This window comes from Aulonocara stuartgranti (assembly GCF_965226115.1).
Source record: "Aulonocara stuartgranti genome assembly, chromosome: 23".
NCBI lineage: Eukaryota > Metazoa > Chordata > Actinopteri > Cichliformes > Cichlidae > Aulonocara > Aulonocara stuartgranti.
In genome coordinates this window covers 51,336,105-51,351,941 of record NC_138958.1, presented here as the reverse complement: position 1 = coordinate 51,351,941, position 15,837 = coordinate 51,336,105, and the positions used below count along the sequence as shown (strand labels likewise).

Sequence of the window (15,837 nt, the reverse complement as noted above, 5' to 3'; positions counted from 1 at the left end):
CAGGAGATTAACCCAGGGAAGTGGAGGTGGACGATACTATAGGCGAGACAAGACACACACACATGCGCACGCACGCACAGTTGAGTCTAGATGTCCTCCGTTGCTAAGGGTTTCCAGTTTGCACCCCATCCACATTTAATTAAATTACATATTATGAATCTGTGCTCCCGACAAACCCAACCACAACACATGTATGTCGTATTATAGTATTAACAGACCACTTAACAATAATCCCCAGCAAACACAAGGCATGCATGCGCAGATACGCAGACACATCATGCTGAGGAATGTCGTATCTCTCGGATACCACCGCCTGTTGTTACATAGAGTTTACTACTCAACAGCATGAAGACAGCGAGCAGCAAAAAACCCCATCAAACTCTGCGGAATACCAATCTTTCATCAAGAAGCGTGCACAGTACCTAGCGTGCACCCAGTGCTCAGTTGACAGGCACGTCTGCTGGACTTCTTCAAATAAAACACGTTGCACCTAAACGGTAGGACGACACACCTTTAAGTGAGAATTTCCAACCTGCCTCACCCATCCCCGCGGAGCATCTTACCTGAGAACAACACATTTTAGCCCGTCGTCATCTTAGCAGCTGTTAATCCCGCTGAGGCAACCGGGTATGAGCCGCTATGTAGCTCAGCACAGGTGAAAGGCGGAGGTCCTCTTCAAATTTCCCAAACCGCTTAACCGAGCCTGTTATTATCCAGGTACCCGTGTAATCACCTCTGACGTAGGTGTGCCAGCATCTGCGTCTTTTTATTAGTAGTATTATTATTTTCTGTGCTGTTAAGCTTTGCAGGAGGACTACAGTGAAGAAGTGCGCGCTAGTGTGTCCTGTCGATCAGCGACAGTCCCGGTGATTTCCCGTTCCTTGACAGCTTCCCCGTGTCACTAACAGTGGCCGAGACTCCTCCTCTCTCACCGTCTGGCGTGGTCCGGTATATAACGGAGTCTCTTTCTGCCTGCCTCTCTCTCTCTCTGCTCGTCGGAAGGTAGTTTTTCCTAGGAGAATGAGGCTAGGAAACTTCACCAAGTTGTACCACATAATGATGTAATGAGGTGAAGGTGAGAAAATTTCACCTGCAGACAACATTCCATGAGCATGCGTACTGTATGTAACATGTAAATCTGCGCCACCTGGCTAAATGCCATGTAAAAGTTGTGTATTCCCAAGGTTTCCTGTTTCTCAGTCAGCAGATGTTAGACAAAAAATATGAGAAATTACCACTTTATTCACCTCTTCCACTGGCATTTTGTGCGCACCCGAGGGTTTGTTAGCTGAATGGTCAACTGGTTGGTAGGCAGCTTACTGTCGTGATGGATGGTGTTAAGGTTTTGCTTAAAAGGACAGAGGCTTGCATTACCCTGTTTGTATTTTGACAGCTAACAGCTCTAATAATCAGCCACAGTTAGTTTTGATTTCTTCTTCACATTCTGTGAGGATGGGTGCGTACATGTCTTCAAACTATTTCAAAATCTCAAAATTAAGTAGTCAAATGCAAGGTGTTTGTTTGTTCTTTCACAGGCTGACCCTCTGCTCCCTAGACTCCTGATTCATGTGTTCACAGGTCTCTGTGACTTTGACTTTGACTCTTTCTGTGACCGGCCCGGCAGCTCTCTGCATTCTGAAACATCAGGGAGAGGAAAATTCCGCATGATGGATTTTGATATTGGGAGCTCTAAATGGGATGAAACTTGAAATGAGGTGCAACTGACACAGTGTTAGGTTATGCAATTGGGTGACCTGATCTCTGCACAGCCCTGAAAAGTGTATTTTTCTTCCCATGAATAGAATATTAGCTCATTTTGTGGGTCATCTGCTGCATGAGTAATTGGCTAAAGGGCTGAGGGTACAATGAACACATCCTAGACAGAGCAAGAGGAAGAAAAGCACAATTTGAAAACCTTTGAACTTTCAAGGAAAGATACACCAAAGGTTTTTATTTGGGGTTGTTTATGAGTTAGTGTCTGGCTTTAATGTTTACTGTTCATTATTCAGTAAAGTGTTTTCTAAATCAGATATATGGGATTACTGTTGGCTTTCTAAGAACTGAACAAGATGGGATCGAATCATTTTTTAAAATTTAGCCTGAAATTCTTTTCATGGATGATTTTCTTCACTTCCCATGACTGTCTGAGTAAATAAATGCACAATTAAATAAGTCAAAATGAATTAGAGCAGCTGCTGGAACAGACTGAGATCTATGTCAGTAAAACAAGAAAAACTTGCTTTAAATTTTTTGCTCCGTCCATTAAAATCGGCTTTCTTGGTATGTCCACTCACAGCTGTGAAAAGAATCTCTGAAGTCAGATTTGTTGCTCTCTATTCGGCTATGATAAATGCACTAATTCTTACATAGCACTTTTCTTCTGCTTTATTCACCCACTTCTATGTTTTTAAGTGATTTGTATCTACTATTCACACACATTCATCACAGAGCAACTTGGTGTTACTATCTTATTTTAAATGGAGACTGGAGTACCTGGGGATCGAACCACCAACCTTCCATTCAGTGACCTGCTCTACCTGCTGAGCACTCCATATGTGAATGTTTAAAAGTCATCATCTTTCCTCCTTCTATAATGCATTTTCTGACTGATATCACATATCATGTCCCATCAAAGTGAACCAGTTTGACATACAAACAGGACAAAACACTACTTTAATGCTTTTAAAGTGCAAAAATCTGCATAATTCAACATGAAAACAACAGGAAAAATGTCACGTTTTATTGTAGAGATTTTCAAATTACAGCCAGCAATTAACTACAATGCAGCCTCTGCATTACACACACACAATGGGTCTGAAATTAATGAATCAATGATGTGTTTAAAGTGCACACTTTCAGCTTTAATTCAAGGCTTCAACAAATATATTGCATTAACCTTTCAAAAATTACAGCTGCTCATTACACAGTGCCTCCGTGTTTACGAACATAAATAGCCCTTGACCATTGGCAGCCAGTGACCACAACAGATTTGCATTTGTCATTAAATGCTGATTTTCCTCCTTTGAGGTGCTTTGCCAGGCCTTTGATGCACTTGCTTTACTTTCTGATTGTTTTGTTTGTCATTTCGTTTTCAGCAAGTGAAAAATTATGTTCAGTTGAACTGAGGCCAGGTGACTGATCTGAGCTGTTTAGTAGATTCAGTTTTTTTTGCTTTATGAAGGTCTTGGATTACTGTCAAGGTATGCTTGGGATGCTATCCATGTGTACTGTGATACACCAGTCCAGTCAGCACATGGCTGGATCAGGAATAAAGCACCGGTCTATATTCTTAATAACTAATCATAACCAAGCCTTCTGTTTATTTTTGCAATAATAAACCCCACCTGGATTCTTTTGATAGTCATACATCCCTGTGGTGGCCCCACCAGCCACCCTTCAGTGTTAGTATTTAGTTTGGTTCATTAAGTTTCACAAATATATATATATATATATATATAGACTTAACATTTCTGAAGTTATGTTACAGGCTGAAGTTTTATTAGGGTGAATTCACCTCTTGATCAACACCAGAGGAAAACAATTTGGAGCCCCTCCTGGACCACAGTGCATCTGTCATTATAAAATAATCAGTAGTCTTGGGCTACTATACAATGATCTGTTCATTAATGAATTAAATGAAAAACTGAATAATATATGTCAACCGTTTGGGAGGTTATAAATCATTTGAGTCACTTTTGCAGCACACCAACTCATCCTGTGAAGGAATCAAAGGTCTTCAGTGCTCTCCCCAAAAAATATTCACAACACTGTGGAGGGAGGACCTGTTCCAGTTCCTCTTCAGTGGTATAAATTTCTGACAAGTGGGGCTAAACTTTGTGGTCTTTGTCTTTTTCCTCCTACCTGGCAACTCCATATTCAACACGTTTTGTCCAGTATTTTGCCTCGCTAACCGCTCAGTCCAAGCTGTCCCTCAGACTCCTGAGTACTCCCAGGGACAATCTTAACATCCTCAGCTCTGCCACATCTAGTTCAGCCTCCTGTCTTTTTATCTGTTTAACATGGAAACAGTTTCACATTCTTAGAAAAGCGTTCACTACTATAGAGTTATAAAATCTGAAAAAACATTTCGGCATCACATTGTTACTGAGGTTTAGGACTTATCTACTTTATCAGACATGTTTATCTATCTATCCATCCATCTATCTATCTATCCATCCATCCATCCATCCATCGATAACAAACATTTACAAGATTGATTCAAATGCTAAAAAAAAGACAGCAATTGTCAATTTTCCTGATCATAACACTTTTTGTTTTCAATTTAAAAACAGAAAGCAACATCAAGAGAGACAGAGGGATAAAGTAAACAAAGCAAGAGGAAAAAAGAGAACAAGAATGCCAAGAGTGGTAAGCCCGATGCATTGTGTCATCTTAGCTGACTCCTGGGTCTCACTCAAACATCCTTCCAGCTTCCTGTTTGGTCAGCTGGGGAATTGGGCTGGAGTCTAACAAGCTACATCCATACTTTATTACTGAATGGCTATTTGCCAAATCAGTTGTATGTCGCTGTCTCTAAATAATATCTGGTAACTGACTGCCCCCATACCTCCTGGAGTCTGACAAACAACTTCTTCACAAAATAGTGCATGTGGTGATCAGCTATGGATTGAGACAGAACTCAGCAGTAACAACCTCCAAAGAGCTTGGCTTGGTATGAAAACAGTGGCAGGGCTACAAACGAAAGGTAAAAGTAATATTACCTTAGAAGGGTTTACCTCTGACAAACATCTGGCAGACAGTCTTAACAGTTTTTACCTGCGTTTTGAAGATCTTGACTATTCTAGGCAGACCAGCACACTGAGGGAGAAGACCATCACTCCCCCATCATTTTGTATTGATGAGAGGGGGCTAATCTCTTTAGACACACTAAGAGTAAGAGTCCTGGACCTGACAACATCTGTGGACAGGTACTGAGAACTTGTGCTGATCAGCTGAGTGGGATTTTCACCATATTTTCTCACTTTCTTTAGAGCTACAGACGGTACCTAAGATTTGGAAACATGCTGTCATTGTTCCAGTTGCTAATGATTTTAGGCCTGTGGCTCTGACTTCTTTAGTGATGAAGTCATTTGAGAAGATAATTAAGAAGGAGATTTTAATGCATGTTGAACACCATTTTGACACCGTCCAGTTCGCCTGTAGAGCAGGGAGAGGTGTGGAGGATGCTGCTGTCACACTCCTGCATCTCTTGTATAAGCATCTTGAGGCCCCCCACACCCACGCAAGATTATTATTTGCTGACTTTTCATCGGCATTCAATACAATTCAACCCTCTTACTTGCTGACAGGCTTTACAATCATTTCAAGCTTGACACTGGTCTGGTCGGCTGGGTGACAGACTTTCTGACTAATAGGTCACAATGTGTGAGGGTGAATCATGTATTTTCTGATGTGCTCTCCTCCTCTACTGGATCACCCCAGCGTGCTGCCTCTCTCCCCTTCTGTTCTTTCTGTACACAAATGAGTGTTGCAGCAATTTCACGAACAGACACATCCTGAAGTTTGGTGATGACACAGTGATCGTCAGTCTTCTTGTGGGGGCGAGTCAGGCCATGGACAGGTTGTAGATGATTTTGTGGATTGGTGTGATGAGTCCTTCCTGTCACTAAATGTGTCAAAAACTAAAGACATGATTATTGATTTTAGGAAGTCCTCTTATAGCTCATCACCCACTATCATTAACCTTAACCCAATTTCCCTCAGGATGAATAAAGTATTATCAATCAATCATTAAAACTGCTGATATTGGGATCGTTGAGAGTTATAAATATCTAGGTGTGCTTGACCATAAAGAATCTCATGCTGATGCCACTACTAAAAAAGTTCAACAAAGACTGTTCTTTTTAAGGAAAATGAGATCTTTTAATGTCTCATCCGAGATGTTGTCCTTGTTTTATAGAAGTTTTATCGAATCTGTGATGTCTTTTTGTATCGCTGCCTGGTTTGGTAACCTGACGGTGAAGAATAAGAATCGATTCGGTCTTCTGGTAAAAACTGCTAACAAAATTTCAGGGCGCTGGCAAGATGGACTTTTGGCTATTTACAATAAAAATGTGCTTATAAAGGTTCATTCTATTGTTAATTGTTTGAACCATCCACTTCACAGTGAGTTTGAGCTGTTGCCTTTAGTTGCCGTCGTTTTAGAGTACCTGTGAGGAAGACCAAAAGACTCCAGGTATCTTTTATCCCTACTGCATCCTGTCTCCTAAATAGCATATAACCGTCTGGGGATTTTCTATTACTATTATTGTCGTTTTATATTATTGTTTTGTTTACTTTTTTGTTTACCTTTATCCGGCTGCTAAACTAATTTCCCTTTTGGGAAAATAAAGAATTTGACATGAACAGCAGATTGAAGATTGGTGTAGTGACCTGTCCTGTATTTGCATACAACAAAGGTGTCTCACCACCTATCCCAAGACCCTCTTCTGGAGCTCTCTCTCCCGTTGTTTGATGCATGCTCAATCATCCAGGTAAGTAAATCCCAAAAGGTTGACTATGTTCATCTGGATGTAACATTTTGACCTCCCAGCCCATTGTTCATTCACTGGTGCTGGTTTCAGTCATCGTGCAAATGTACTGTTTATAAGATTTGGGAAACCTGCAGTTAGCTGAGACTGAAGAAGTCACCTGGATGAGTGACGAAACGTTTCTCCCACTGAAAACGCTACGTCCAGATGAACAGAATCAAGCAGCTTGAGTTATGTACCTATTCCTCTATTAAACTAGCCTTTTCCATCATAAAGTTTGTTGCCAAGAGTATTGTCACTGATTGTTTTATTGGCAAATGTGCATGACTCTCATTCATAATTCATGTCCACATGAAAACACATTTTCTGCCCTAAATCAGAAACATTTGGTTCTAGTAGAATTCAACCTTATGTGCTGTGGTCAAGCACATTTAAAATAAAGTATTAAAAATTAACATATTAACTCAAATACAGTTGGAATGTTAATTTTTCCTCTGTTTTCAAAGTGGCATTGGTACCCGTGTATAAAAAAAACAAAAGCTTAACAATTTAAAAGGTGTAAAAATAGGATACGAATACCACAGAAACAATAACTGAAGCAAAAGAATTAATGCGCAAAAATACAATGCCTCCCATCTTTTACTCTTAAACAAGGACAGTTTATAATAAGCAGCTGATATGCTACTACTGTTCTCTAATGTTAAGGCACTTTGAGTGCTATAAATTTCCTCTGTTCAGTAAAGATAGAAAGTTTCTGTGTATTTACAACAACATTGGTACTACTGTGGCTTGTACAACATTACTCCTATAAGATGGAGTTGTGGTCAAGCTTCTTTAGAAAAAGCACACGTCTTTATTGAATGTTACTTTGACATGTACAGCTCACCTAACCACTGTTGTAGGCCAGGCACAGGCCCTCAAGCAAGGGAATTCCCCAATAGCAGCAGCCTTTACACTATAATGTGGCACATAAGCAACAATTGTGCTGCAGTAGCTCAAGGACCATAACAAAGAGCCCAGAATTCACCCAGGCACTAAATATCCAAAATCCTAATCCTGTCAAGAAAATATAGAAACAAGTATAATTGTATGTAGTTGCAATATTGCAGCTAATAGCTAAGAGTTGAGTTAAAACATTTCTTTGTGTGTGTAGTTGTGCTTTACTTGCCCCCCTGACTGTGTTCAAATGATCCCCCAGAACAAATAGGAGGATCATGATTTCATTCTGAGTGTGGCTGCTTTACTAAATTCACTCTTGCCAAACCTGAAAGTACAAAACAAAAATACTACAACACAGTGCATCATCCCCAGCATGTGAATGAGCCTGCCTTAATGACAGAAAGCTTTGAGTAGGCGTGTTCTCAGCCACGAAACATATGTCTTTATTTACAGTGATCACGAGCATCATTAGCCATAGCCATTAGTCAGCAACCAAGATCCCTGCAGGGAAGGGCAGGGATCTTGGTTGTGGTTGAGGTTTGTGATTGGTTTGACGATGACTTCCTGTTGTGTGAAATTGCATGTGTGTGTTTGTGTCTCTGTGTTGGCAGGGGAAACGGATAGGAACACAGCCGGACCAGCTGGCTGCAAATCTCTGCAATCTGCTGCTTAGTTAAGCTGGCACACACACACACACACACACACACACACACACACACACACACACACACACACACACACACACACACACACACACACAGACAAATGCATGCATTGGATAAATACTTAATTATATTCACTTATGTACTAAACAACAGTTAAAAATAACATTTAATAAAAAGGCCAGTCCATAAATGACCACAGATGAGTGACTAACAGCAGAAATGAAGTGATTTGTGTAATTTGGCATTGACAGCCACTGTACACACTAGCTCTTGATCCACTAGTGAAACCAGTCTCTGCAGAAAAGCAAAGTCATTTGCTGGTTATTAAAATAATTTATTACAACTCTCAATATTCTCTTAATTAAAATTCACTTATCGCAGTTGGGGACTTGAGAGCTGGACTATTAAGGAGAGCTCCACTGAATGCATGTAAAGGAATATGTGCATATGTAAATATCCAAGCATTTGTGTGTGTGTGTATGAGTGAGTGTGTATACAGCCGCCCATGTGCCCAAACATGGCTTTTAATCACCAGTTTTCTTGATTAAGCAATACTGTGGGGTAATTCGTTTAAAAAAATATTATATCCGCCATGAGGCAGCCGAAGCGTCTGGACTTCTTTAAGTTGCTTGAAGACGTTTCACCTCTCATCTGAGAAGCTTCTTCAGTTCTAAGGTCAAATGGTGGAGAGTCCCAGATATAAACCTAGTGGGAGTTTCCCCCCACAGAGGGACAAAAGGACCCCCTGATGATCCTCTACCTAATCACATGAGCCAAAGCGTGAAAGCGGGCGTGGGTCCCAATCAGCCAGGGTTTCGGGTGAGCTCATTATGAAACCTAGTCCCGCCCTATCATGTGATTTCCTGAGGTCAGATGGCCCAGGATGTAAGTGGGCGTTAAGGCGTCTGGGAAGGATCTCAAAACTGGATTATAGATGGCAGAGAGTTGGTGTCGTAAACCCCGCCTCTGTTCTAAGATGGTCGCTCACAGTGGACATAGATGCTTCTTTCACTCCTCTTTCAAACCATCTGTCCTCTCTGTCCAAACTGTGAACGTTGGCATCCTCAAAGAGTGACCTTTGACCTTTAGATGCAGCTGGACTGCTGAGTCTTGTCCTGTGGAGGTGGCTCTTCTGTGTTGTGCCATGTGCTTGTGAAGTGGCTGTTTGGTCTCTCCGATGTAGAGGTCTGAGCATTCCTCGCTGCACTGTACAGCATACACCACATTGTTAAGTTCGTGTTTAGGAGTTTTGTATGCTGTACATCTATAATCCAGTTTTGAGATCCCTCCCCAGACGCCTTAACGGCCACTCACATCCTGGGCCATCTGACCTCAGGAAATCGCATGATAAGGTGGGGCCAGGTTTCACAATGAACTCACCCGAAACCCTGGCTGATTGGGACCCACACCCGCTTTCACGCTTTGGCTCATGTGATTAGGTAGAGGATCATCAGGGGGTCCTTTTGTCCCTCTGTGGGGGGAAACTCCCACTAGGTTTATATCTGGGACTCTCCACCATTTGACCTTAGAACTGAAGAAGCTTCTCGGATGAGAAGCTTCTTCAGTTCACGATGACCTGGATGACTGAGAACCTTCACAGACGTATTTCACTCTGAATTTGTGCTTTAAAGCAACAATGTTTCATACACCCTTCAAGTTCCCAAACAAAACATTGTGACTGGTCTCTGAGCAAATAACAATCACCGTTTCAAATAATGTTGTGCCATAGAATTTTATTCCACATAAAGGTCATAAAAAGCTTAAACAGGGTTTGTTAGATATAATGATTCAACACAGAGCAGAAACAGCTAGAATCCACAGGGCTTGCCTGGGACGTGTGCATCACTGTAGTTGTGTCAGGTCCACCTGTCTTCAAGCTGGCTTGGAGCCTTTGGTGAAGCAAATGGGTTTTCGAGGATTTGAGTGCCTACAGTAATCTATCTCAGCTACAGTTGCTGTGGTATCTGCATTGTTATGCTGCCAGTGGCAAATAAATGTATGCATCTTTCCCACAGAGTGATCCCATGAAGGGTGGAGTCATTAGCTTAATGAGCAGCGCTCACTTCTGTAGCTGGGAAGTTGTAATTAACTGTTGTAATTATAATAAGAGGAAGAGCACGTGCGAGAGAGATGTTCCCTAAAATGCAAGAGAAAAGATTTAAGAAATTAAAATCTTTTGCTGTTGTTTTAAGTGCACTGAATTTTATAGCTTTTTCGTCCAGCTGCTTAGGCTGCTGCCCCCACGACCCAGCCCAGAATAAGCAGCAGAAAATGGATGGATGGAAGTTTGTCAGACCAGCTGTGATATAATCTGATCGGGTGGGTTTGTTCATGACTTTTACAATCCTTGTCACGGCCCTGGATCTTTAACCCAGTGTTCTGTGTTTTTCGTCTTTCAAGGTCTGTTTATTATCAAAGATCTTCAGTTTGATTCTCAGTTTGCTTATTGTTTAGATTATAGTCTCATTTCTCATTAGCCTCGGTGTGTTTGTGTGTTTTTAAAACCTTGGTTTATTGAGTCCTTTGTCATGTTGTACCTGTCTGTTTCATTGCATTGTTTCCTATAATCTTGGATTTTATTTCTTGTACTTCTGTACTCCTTGTGGCTTGGTATTTGGATTTATGTTCAGAACTCTTTCATCTGCCATTTTAAAGTTTGAACAACTGGGTCCTGAGCCTGCAGAGAACATCCAGAACCGCTTGAGTCTTAGCTCAAGTTTAACTTCCTGGGCAAGTGAAAACTGAGCTGCTTGTAGTTCCTGACCTGTAGACTTCGAGTCCAGGCTGTCCTATTACTCTTCAACTTGCCTTGAGGCAACTGTTTTTGTGATTTGGCACTATATAAATAAAATTACATTGAAATTGAATTAAACTCAGTCCCCTGAAGGACTCCTCTGCCAGTGTCGAGGCCAGCCCACCAAGGGGCTGCACTGCTGGCCCCTTCCTCAGGGGTCTTGACTCCTAGACCAATGCTAGCTGTCAGCCTAGCCCCCTGAAATGTCCCATCTCCTTTGACACGGGTCTCCTCCCACACCCCCTGCAGGCCCCCTTCTTCGGCGATGCCGACTACCTCCTTGGCAGGACTGCTCCCCCTCTGCTGCTGGTCTTCTGGGTGGCCCCCAGAAGAGGCCCATTTCCTCTGTGGTACTCCACGCTGGCCCCCTTAACCATCTCCTCTATTGGTCTTCAGGCTGGCCACCAGATCTATCCCTTAGCCGAGGTTCTTCTTCGAGTCGACCCCCTGACCTATCCTTTACAGGCCTCAGGATTGGGCCACTTCCAGAGATGTTGTCCCAGGTGTTTGGAAATATTAGCCTCTCTGTGAATCTGCATTTGGGTCCTCATTCACCCCCAACACGATGAGTAAAAGAAACCCTACAGGTAAGTCAGTTGTGGCTTTTCTTTACTTATTAAAAGCCTTTTCCCTCCAAAAGCACCAGCTGTGATTCCTCTAGAGAACAAGCAATTAACCTGTCTAATTTTCATGTGACAGCCTCAAATCAAGTGAACTGCGCTGTGTTAATTTTCACCATATTGAATTTCTGGGGGACCATGTGGAAAACATTAACTCACTCCTCTGTTTCAGGGTGATAAATGGAATTATCAGTTAAGGAATAGACCACTAGAAATCTTCCTCTGTGATTTAATTAGTTTAATAAGCATGTAGCTTTATAGAGTATCTACTAAATTATAGTGGAAATTAAGTTTCTTTTTGCATAGTGATTGCTAATAGATTCTGAATTTTAAAATTAAGAATGCATCAAATGTTGGCAGGTTGCCTTAGAGTAGTATTATTTTAACCAAATCTGAAGAGGTGCTGCACACAGCAGTCACACATACTGTTCTTTACAGGGTGGGCCATTTATATGGATACTCCGTAATAACATGGGAATGGTTGGTGATATTAAAGTCCTGTTTGTGGCACATTAGTATATGTGAGGGGCAAAATCCTCAAGATGGGCGGTGACCATGGTGGCCATTTAGGAGTCGGCCAGCTTGGGCCATGTGACACATCAAACTTATTGGTAATGTCACAAGAAAAACAATGGTGTGCTTGGTTTCAACGTAACTTTATTTCCAGTGAACTCTCCTGTTCCGGCTCATTTGTCAACAAATCAGCATTCGGCAGACTGTTTCCAGCAATGTGCAGTTAGGATCTTCCAGGACTTCACTGGAACACGTCTGGGGTGGGAGACATTTGGTTTAATTTGTCACAGAAGGGTTAATGTACACTTTCACCCTGAACTCACCCTGTAAGCTGGTAAATAACTGAAAGTGGTTGAGAACATGTTTCGCCTGTAAGCTAAGTCAGGTAAGAATCAGTCTCTCCAGCACCTTCAGACATCAACTGGTCTGAAGGGGTGGCTTTCTTTGATGTCACTAACCATGACAGTCTTCCACAGCACTGGTACCTAACTGTGATGCAGTTACAACCACACACAGTGGTAATATCAGTGTTACAATAGACTCATACATAACACTAAACACTACACATAGTTTTCTTTCTTTAAATGTAGGATTTAATTTACAATAAAGAGTTGGTTTTGGTTTAGAATTAATTTACTTACACGATCACATAATACTGTATTCTAAGATAAGTGCATACATTTTAGTTTACGCTGTTATGCGCATGATTTAATCTTTTTTTTGTTTCCTTGGTTGATGAGCTAAGAGATGAAAAAGGGGCAAAGCAAGCCTATATGGAGACCTGCAAATTGGGTCATGTCATGAATCGGGATCGTGGGGGTTTGATTTAGGTTGTTGTGTGTTCTACCACTTTATGTCTCTTTGTGGGATGATCAGCTACTATTTCCCCTCATTTAGGAAGGTCTTTGAGTTAGTAGTATTGTTTGTTGCCAACTTTTGAGTAGAGTTCTGTTATACTTTGACCTCTTTTATGGGCCCAAGATTTTGATTTTTGTATAATTTAACCAAGTTTGTTTTTTTTGGCTAAATATAAAAGTCCCCCCCTTGATCCGAAGGGCCAGCTCTGTTCTAGGATGCCCTCTGGACCCAGTGGAGGTGGTGAGTGACAGGAGAACGGCGGCTAAGCTGTCATCCCTGTTGGACAACGTCTCCCACCCCATGCAGCAGACTGTGACAGCACTGAGCAGCTCCTTCAGTGGGAGACTGCGGCACCCACGGTGTGGGACGGAGAGATTTCGCAGGTCTTTCCTCCCCACGGCTGTCAGACTCCATAATAAAGACTTTAACTGATCAAACACACACATCCACACATGTGCAATAACACTAAGTGCAATAATCCTTTCTGTCATCGTTGTATTTTTACTCAGTTGTATATAGTATTTGTATTTGTATTCTATTTTTATCTTATTGTATATTTATTTTATTTTATTCTACTGTATATAGTATTTTATTCTATTCTGTACAGTTGTGTACTGTATTTATTCTTATTGTATTCTAATTTTTGCTTCATAACTTTTGCACTGTCCACTTCCTGCCGTGACAAAACAAATTTCCCACGTTTGGGACTAATAAAGGTTATCTTATCTTATCTTATCTTTTGGACTTTAACCTGCGCCTGTCTTCCTTCACATTAACCTTGCATCAGGATGCCAGACAGCTAGGCAGCGAAGGACTGATGGAATCAGGGTCTGCAGCTTTGCCTGGGCGTAGTTCCATCAGCTGCCTCCTCACCTGGCCGTCACAGTCACGTGTCAAGAAAGGTGAATCTGAAAGGAGGATGTGGGTGGGGTGCTTACCCGAGGCCAACACGTATGAAGGGACATGTACTGTTGGTTTGTTTGATGGCTGAGGTGTTGAGATTGTGTTGTGTGAGGAGGTTCAAAAAGGGCCCAGTGCTGAACCTGCTGAAAAACAAATTCAGCTCAGTGGCTTTATCCAGCCCATTTGCTAGTGCTGATGTCTTTGAGTTTGGCGATCAATCAGCGTAATCCTCATCTATGTTTGATGTTCAGCTGGAGATTGGTCTCAGCCACTCCGTATCTTTACACTAAGCCAAGCCTTCAGTTCACACTGTATACTTCTCAACTCATCCATTTTCCCAGGCCTGAAGATTTTTCATTGAGGAGGGCGACCAGTGACCTTGTGATCCAGAGTGATGTCATCCCATGAGGACACAGAGCATGTCTCAGTGTGGTGTGAATGTAGTCCTGCAGGGCCTCACTGGCTTCCTCACTTCACCTCCTCCAAGACTTGGTGGCAACACTGACACTATGGCTCAGCAACTGTCACTGTACTTAAAGAAAATAAACTTCCTCAAATAGCATATTTTATACATTGTTGTTGTTCCCCGTTTCTCCTTTCAGTGTTATGTTGAAAAAGTCAAATTAAGTTGAAAAACCCTCCCTCTCTGGATTCAAAGACATGGAAGAGCAAGAGGTTTTGGACACTAATTATAAACCAAGGCTAAAACAGGAGCAAGCTACTGCTCCACTGAGCTCAGGGTTATACCCAGATGCTGGGGAAAATTAGCATAGTCACACACACACACACACACACACACACACACACACACACACACACACACACACACACACACACACAAAGTGATTAGACCTGCCCTGGATGTGAACAGCAATTACCTGCAATCAGAGCTCTGTCCCTCTTCTCCCTATCTCATTCGTTGCTCTTTCATCTGTGTGTTAGTCTTTCACTTTTTTCTTCTATTATTTTTAAAGGGATCCCCGGGTGTTACCAAGGTAGATTAATGCGCTAGATAGTTTATGTCTAGCTTAGTGTCAGAGTTTTCTGTGCTACAACAGTGGCTCTCTTTTTATTTAGCAGTTATACTGGAATTTTATTGAAGCAGAACAGAACTTAAGGGTGCATAGGCAGGAAGGTGGAGGAGAGTCCTGAAGCAAGACATATCACTGATATCGCTCACCAATTCTTAGCACAAGTATCACAAATTTCTTTTTTTGCCTCACAATGTTGTGGCATGCTGCTTGGGATGGCTATAGCTCAGTAAGTAGAGTTAAGTTTGTTGGTTCGATACTTGGCTGCACCAGTCTGCATCCCATAGTGTCCTTGGAAACATACTGAACCCTGAGTTGTGGGCTTAAATAAAAGTGCTTGTATTAATGGGTGAATGAGGCAAGCTGAGTGCTCAAGTCAAAAATCGTTAAAACAAAATAAGTCCATTTAACATTTAGAATAATAATAATAATACATTTTATTTATAGGCACATTTAAAGACCCTCAAGGTCACCTTATATTAGTACAGCAAAAATAAGAACATATACACAATTAAATAAAGTAAACAAATAAAATAACAACTAGACTAATGAAGAGAATAAATTCCGAACAGATGGGTTTTGAGACGTGATTTAAAAGAAAGAGACTTTATAGTCCAACGATCTGGTGGAAGTGCATGCAAAGGTCCCATGGCAGTCAGATGAGCAGATGGAACGGGTAAAAGCGAAGGTGAAGAGGAGCAGAGTGGACTGGAGGGTGAGTGCGTACGGAGAAGATCAGATAAGATGGATCAGATGGAGGAGCAAGGTTACGAAGGGCTTTAAAAGTGACAATGAGGAACTTGAAATTGATACATAAACTGGAAGCCAGTGGAGCAGTTTAAGAAAAGGTGTTATACATTCAGACATCTGGGTCAGGATATAATAACAGAAGCTGAATTCCAAACTAATGGAAGTTTATGGAGAGATTTATGGTAAAGGTACCTGGAGGTTTGACAATATGGCATGATGCAGAGAACAAAGTACAAGTGTCTCCTTCAGCAGACTGAAGAACAGTAGTGTAGA

General features: G+C 41.6%; 3 long non-coding RNA genes across 9 annotated transcripts in view; 2 read left to right on the top strand and 1 right to left on the bottom strand.

Annotated features, from left to right (window-relative positions):
• Nucleotides 1-653, bottom strand: part of LOC309700350 — a 58,893-nt gene extending 58,240 nt beyond the window's left edge. The window contains exon 1 of the long non-coding RNA XR_014274647.1: nt 564-653. This is a non-coding gene — a long non-coding RNA (uncharacterized lncRNA). The remainder of the gene's footprint in view (nt 1-563) is intronic.
• The window catches only part of LOC309700347, a 227,684-nt gene that overhangs the window by 117,583 nt on the left and 94,264 nt on the right, over nt 1-15,837 (top strand). The gene's annotated exons all lie outside the window — the stretch shown is intronic.
• LOC309700348 lies at nt 243-14,354 on the top strand. Of its 7 annotated transcripts, none has more exons than XR_014274640.1 (5): nt 992-1,075; nt 4,293-4,368; nt 8,042-8,102; nt 10,318-10,414; nt 11,139-14,354. It is a non-coding gene; the product is annotated as an uncharacterized lncRNA (long non-coding RNA). The 7 variants fall into 7 exon arrangements; XR_014274641.1 differs by having other exon boundaries at nt 6,420-8,102; XR_014274642.1 differs by having other exon boundaries at nt 4,293-8,102; nt 11,139-11,476; nt 13,078-14,354.